General features: G+C 42.4%; 1 protein-coding gene across 1 annotated transcript in view; it reads left to right on the forward strand.

Annotated features, from left to right (window-relative positions):
• Positions 1-7,500, forward strand: part of LOC127645047 (receptor-type tyrosine-protein phosphatase S-like) — a 148,327-nt gene that overhangs the window by 19,722 nt on the left and 121,105 nt on the right.

Genomic DNA, 7,500 nt, shown 5'->3' on the forward strand with positions numbered 1-7,500 from the left:
TCAAATGAGATTTCATTAGTAATTTCTACATATGTGTTTTTAAAAGACCTCTGCAGACAATATAAAGTATTAATTCAGTTATAAATTCAACCTGCATGTTGCTCTTTAAGGAAACAGTGGTACAAAAGTGCCATATTACAAAGTTTTATTTTTTGTTTAGTGACTGGTTTAGTGCTCTTGGGAAAGAGAGTGAGTCTGCCAGGCAGGTAGCGATTCGAGTGGTCACGGTGGTGTTGTTGGGCTGGAAAGACAAGTAGAGCCGTGTCATCGGTGTAGCAGTGGTAAGAGAAACCATGTGACTGAATGATGTGTCCCAGTGATGTTGGGTATATAGAGAAGAGACGTGGCCCAAGCACTGATCCCTGAGGTACCCCAGTAAGCTTGTTTAGAGAGATCGCTGTTTTATATAGGTGTAAAGACATTTGCATGTCGAATTAACAGGTTGAAGTTCAGCAAAATTCACGTGTCCAATGTGCCGCATAATTCTGCAAGAGAAGAATTTCATACTCAGTTTGTAATAAGTGACACAGGACTAGGCTTTATCACAAATACAGCCAGCAGTTTTTTGGTTATTGAGGAATCAGGCTTCTTGTCTGGTTGGACAAGTCAAATTCTCTTTCACTTGCCCCTATAAAAACCCACTTGTCCCGGACAAGCGTTAAAGTGGAGCCCAGTGGTTCCAGTGCATGTGTGTGTATGAGTATGCGCGTGTACAGCAGGGGGAGGGAGGGCTGATTGGCGGGGATTGAGAGATGCTTTGCTGAAGCAGCGTCACAAAACACAATGTTAGAGATCTTTTATGGTATTATGAGAAGTGTAAAATATTTTCAATTCATTATTAAACTGTGTGGCAGTCTAGGTAATTAATGGGAAACACTGCTGCGTGAGATGCATGTCTTTGTTTGAACTGCTTTTTCTGCATGACTTTGTTTTAAATGCATTTCCGCATTATTTGCATGTCCCTGTTAGATGCACGTCTGCATTAGATGCATGTCCCTGTTAGATGCACGTCTGCATTAGATGCATGTCCCTGTTAGATGCACGTCTGCATTAGATGCATGTCCGCATTAGATGCATGTCCCTGTTAGATGCACGTCCGCATTAGATGCATGTCCCTGTTAGATGCACGTCCGCATTAGATGCATGTCCCTGTTAGATGCACATCCGCATTAGATGCATGTCCCTGTTACATGCACGTCCGCATTAGATGCATGTCCCTGTTAGATGCACATCCGCATTAGATGCATGTCCCTGTTAGATGCACATCCGCATTAGATGCATGTCCCTGTTAGATGCAAATCCGCATTAGATGCATGTCCCTGTTCGATGCACATCCGCATTAGATGCATGTCTACCGAAACCCCATGCATGTCTGCATCAGATGCACATATGCATTAGATGCATGATTGCGTTGGATGCATTTTTTAGTTAGATGCATGTCTGCATTTGATATCTGTTTTAGATGAATGACTGTGTTTGATGCATATCTCTGTTAGATGCACGTCTCTGTTAAATGCACGTCTCTGTTAGATACACGTCCACGTTAGATGCATGTCCACGTTACATGCATGTCTTTGTCAGATGCATGTCTGCATTAGATGTATATCTACCAAAACCATGCATGTCTGTCAAATGCATGTGTGCGTTTTATGCATGACTGTGTTTAATGCATAACTTGCCTTAACTTAATGCCTGTCTGCGTTAGATGCACAACTGCATCTGATGCACAACTGTGTTTGATGCATGTCTGCGTCTGCAGTAGTTCAGGGGATCTGCAGGTCTTGTGAGGGCGTTTGATGCATGTCTGCATCTGCAGTAGTTCAGGGGATCTGCAGGTCTTGTGAGGGCCATTAAACTGATCGCAGAGACACTGGCGGGTGGGGATGAAGCTGAGCGCAGCTGGGGGGGTGGTGATGATGTGTGTTCGGTTCATTTGCACGTTAATCCACCTAAATCTCTAGTCTGGGCTGTAGCGGTCTGTGGGGAATGAACCGGAGCACTGTGAGCTCAGGCAGAGTTTGATAAAGCAAGTCGTACCAGATCTTCATCCTTAAGCTGTGATATATGACAGTGACGGCTCTCTCGACTATTAACTGTGTCATAAATAGGGCGAGGGCAGCCAATGTTTTTAGCATCAGTAATTGCATTTCCACCCCTCTGTCCAATGCTGCTAATATTGTCATTTATTTATTATCCTCTGGATAAGTGCCTGTTGACTTGAATTATGCTACAAATGGACATTTGTGCTGGTAGTTTGTACCTATACATAGTAAAGCGTTTATTCCAAGACCTGCAGATATCTTTGTATGTTTATATGTGAAGCTTCATGTTTAACTAATGCAAGCAATATTACAGTGTAATCATGTTTAGTGCCTTTTTAATGATGAGCTTCTGTGGAGCCGGATGTGGATATATATAATATATATAAAAGGTAACACACTTGTATCTCTCAGTTACAGAAATACTCAAAGCAGCTCGTCTGACACCAACAATCATCCATGTGATCATGTAATCAGCCAATCGTGTGGCAGCAGTGCAATCATACGATCATGCAGATACGGGTCAGGAGCTTCAGTTCACATCAACCATCAGAATGGTGAAAAATGTGCTGTCAGTGATTTGGATCATGGCATGATTTTGCTGGTTTGAGTATTTCTGGGTTTTTCACACACAACAGTCTCTAGAATGTACTCAGAATGGCGCCAAAAACAAAAATGTAAATAATAGAAATAGTTCAGATATTTTATAATCTTTTCTGACTTTATTCATCAGCAGAACAGGGTACGGATAATTTCACTTTGTTAAAGAAAAGGCAAGTATAGGCCGAACTATATTATTTATTCATTTGGTAATTTATGACATTTTTTACATCTTTTCACTGCTGCAGACACGACGCATTGTTTCGACATAACTTGTGCATTTGTTGCGCTGCGTCTTGCCCATTAGCCGTTCTGAAGAAGTTCAGGCAGAAATAAGTGTGTGTGTCTGGAGTCTGTTATAATGTGCCGAACATCTCTTTCTGAAGTCTTGTGTAGCGAGTGACAGAGCTGTAGTGCTGTCGGGTACAATACATCCTCTTTACAGTAAAAGACTTTGCTAAAACCGCCGCAGGCTAATAATGGAATCAGTCCAGAGCTGGAATGTGTCTCTCATGCCTGTGTGACATCACCTGCGAGCTGCTGTTTATCTCTCTCTATCTCTCAGACAGCCATCTCGAGTCGAACGCTGACTCATGTCATGTTCATCATGTTCATCAACCTGTTCTCAGGCATTCTTGGCAAAGTCGGCTCATTTTGCAGGTTCAGCGTGGACAGATGGCATCCTGTCATGGTGCCACACTGCCACCGTGAGCCGCGGCGGAATGCAGGTGATGCGGTTAAATATGGTGACAAGTGCGATCGGTGGAAGTATTGCAGACATTAACCTGCCTAATATTGTGGCGGTCCCCCTTGTGCCCATCTGAATGGCAACGGGCAGAAGACATATTTTACATTTCTTATGACTTCTCAGTCGCTAGAGAGTTCTGCTCAAACGCTTCAACTAACTATAATTATATTCAAGATTGTTTCTCCAGCATTTCTGTCCATATTTGTGTATTTCTATAGACTGAGCCCAAGCGTCTGACAGAGAGTATTGCACATTCATGAGCACTAGTGTTCTCGTAGCATCCGCTGCACTTCAGGACAGATGCTAATCTCAGTGTTGTGTTCTGTATTGTTTCAGCTGTGAAGCATTAGTGTCGTTTACACACACATCTGCACTGACGCCAGCTTCATTTAACTTTCATCTTCTGTCGCCACCCTCACTAAGCAGCTTGCAGCACATTCTCTGACCGTAAGCGTGTCATTTGACTGTCGCTTGACCTCCAGTCTGTCGCTGCAGATGTTGCAACTCTCGACAGCTGGCCGCTCGTTCACGACGGACACTCAGCGTTGCCAACGGCGTCCGGAGCTTAAACCTCACTGTTATGAGTCTTCACAGACACACTGAACTCTACAGTGTAAACAACGCTCTGCCATGCTAGCATTAGCACGTCATTAGCCTAGCATGAGCTGGTTATATAAAGGTCGTGTCCAACTGTTCAAACTTTGCCGAATGATTTATACCGTAACATTTAACATCCCAGTTCAGCTTCAAACATAAATATTCTGTCATCATTTATTCACTCTCTGGTTGTTCCAAACCCATATTTCGATTGTATTTTTTTATTTGAATGTAATTTTTTGGGCTGAACTATCCGGTAACTTTAACAACAAGGTTCTGTGTGTTAATATTAGTTGATGTTTGTTCATATTGCAGTAACTCAATTTAACTTTTAATGCAACACAAAGATATTAAAGTGCTGTAAGTGTCATTTATTGTTAGTTTATGTCTAATGTGAACAAATGCAACCTTAATGTAACGTGTTAACAACTATTCCTTTAAACTACACATGAAATGTGAACGTAGATTCATGATGAACACAACAAACACTCTTGATTAACAGTCTTCACCATTATTACACTGTTGTGATGACGACATAAACAACATTTCGAGACAAACAGGACACAATGTTACAAATGCAAAAACTCTTAATTGCTCTAAAAATAGGCTTCATGTTGTTTTAAGCTAAATATAATTTCTTATTCTCTTTCTTTTGATATGATCTGGACTTTGACTGTCATGAATCAGCATTTGCTGGCGTTATTATAAACGCGTCTCTACCTCAAACCGCCGGCGCGCGCGGTCACGTGACGGTGTGATGGGAATAAAGAGAACTGGCGGGTTTGGATGGTTGCCATAGAAACGGTATTCCCAGCGGTCTCCGGTCTAAGCTGTCCACAAACTCGCCCAGATGAAGACACTAGAGAGAGAGAGAGAGAGAGAGAGAGAGAGAGAGAGAGAGAGAGATGGTTGACAAGGCAACAGTCAGACAGGAAACGCCTCGATGCACCAAACAGGAGAAACATCTTCAGAGATGGAAATAATAACTGAATGCTCGATTGATTCTTTTCATCTTTACATCAGACAGACAGAAAGCAGTCGGCCGCAAACGTTTAGAGACACTTTGTGCATCTTCTGGCAGTTTCACACAGTACACGTGAACAGTGATGCGGCTCGTCTCACGATTTTGTTTCAACTTCATTAATGTAAACACATGTATGACAGGATGTAGGTTTGGCTCTAGACTCGACTTTTCCTTTCACCATAAGAAAGATTCAAAAATATTGGACTGTATTCAGAACAAGCAAAAGAACTGAACAGAACCTGAAAAACAAGACACAACTCCTCTATAACATACATGGGACGCGTGTATTTGTGTTCTACATGGGACGCGTGTATTTGAGTCATACATGAGACATGTGTATTTGTGTCATACATGGGACACATGTATTGAGTCATACATGAGACATGTGTATTTGTGTCATACATGGGACGCGTGTATTTGTGTCATACATGGGACGCGTGTATTTGTGTCATATATGGGACATGTGTATTTGTGTCATACATGAGACATGTGTATTTGTGTCATACATGGGACGCGTGTATTTGTGTCATATATGGGACACGTGTATTTGTGTCATACATGAGACATGTGTATTTGTGTCATACATGGGACACATGTATTGAGTCATACATGAGACATGTGTATTTGTGTCATACATGGGACACGTCATACATGGGACACATGTATTTGTGTTCTACATGGGACACATGTATTGAGTCATACATGAGACATGTGTATTTGAGTCATACATGAGACATGTGTATTTGTGTCATACATGGGACACATGTATTTGTGTCATACATGGGACACATGTCATACATGGGACACATGTATTTGTGTCATACAGGGGACGCGTGTATTTGTGTCATACAGGGGACGCGTGTATTTGTGTCATACATGGGACACGTGTATTTGTGTCATACATGGGACACGTGTATTTGTGTCATACATGGGACACGTGTATTTGAGTCATATATGAGACACGTGTATTTGAGTCATATATGAGACACGTGTATTTGAGTCATATATGGGACACGTGTATTTGAGTCATATATGAGACACGTGTATTTGAGTCATACATGAGACACGTGTATTTGAGTCATACATGAGACACGTGTATTTGAGTCATACAGGGGACGCGTGTATTTGTGTCATACAGGGGACGCGTGTATTTGTGTCATACATGGGACATGTGTATTTGTGTCATACATGGGACGCGTGTATTTGTGTCATAGATGGGACACGTGTATTTGTGTCATATATGGGACGCGTGTATTTGTGTCATACATGGGACACGTGTATTTGAGTCATATATGAGACGCGTGTATTTGTGTCATACAGGGGACGCGTGTATTTGTGTCATACATGGGACATGTGTATTTGTGTCATACATGGGACGCGTGTATTTGTGTCATACATGGGACGCGTGTATTTGTGTCATACATGGGACACGTGTATTTGTGTCATATATGGGACGCGTGTATTTGTGTCATACATGGGACGCGTGTATTTGTGTCATATATGGGACATGTATTTGTGTCATACAGGGGACGCGTGTATTTGAGTCATACATGGGACGCATGTATTTGTGTCATACAGGGGACGCGTGTATTTGAGTCATACATGGGACGCGTGTATTTGTGTTCTACATGGGACACGTGTATTTGTGTCATACATGGGACACGTGTATTTGTGTCATATATGGGACGCGTGTATTTGTGTCATACATGGGACGCGTGTATTTGTGTCATACATGGGACGCGTGTATTTGTGTCATATATGGGACGCGTGTATTTGTGTCATACATGGGACGCGTGTATTTGTGTCATACATGGGACGCGTGTATTTGTGTCATATATGGGACATGTATTTGTGTCATACAGGGGACGCGTGTATTTGAGTCATACATGGGACGCATGTATTTGTGTTCTACATGGGACACGTGTATTTGAGTCATACATGGGATGCGTGTATTTGAGTCATACATGGGACACGTGTATTTGTGTTCTACATGGGACATGTGTATTTGTGTCATACATGAGACGCGTGTATTCGAGTCATACATGGGACGCGTGTATTTGTGTTCTACATGGGACATGTGTATTTGTGTCATACATGAGACGCGTGTATTCGAGTCATACATGGGACGCGCGTATTTGAGTCATACATGGGACGCGTGTATTTGAGTCATACATGGGACGCGTGTATTTGTGTTCTACATGGGACACGTGTATTTGAGTCATACATGGGACGCGTGTATTTGTGTTCTACATGGGACATGTGTATTTGAGTCATACATGGGACGCGTGTATTTGAGTCATACATGGGACGCGTGTATTTGTGTCATATGGTTAGGGTCAGTGTGGGAGCGGGGTTATGGCATCTGCTGCCTGCCAGGAACAAACCGTGGCCCCTTCGTACAATGGGTTTTTATTTTGTTGCTAGCGTGTAGAGTTACACCGCTGAACCGTTGAACGCTGTAATAATGTACACGAAACACCTCATCTTGAAAC

This window comes from Xyrauchen texanus, chromosome 6 (genome assembly GCF_025860055.1).
Source record: "Xyrauchen texanus isolate HMW12.3.18 chromosome 6, RBS_HiC_50CHRs, whole genome shotgun sequence".
Taxonomy (NCBI): domain Eukaryota; kingdom Metazoa; phylum Chordata; class Actinopteri; order Cypriniformes; family Catostomidae; genus Xyrauchen; species Xyrauchen texanus.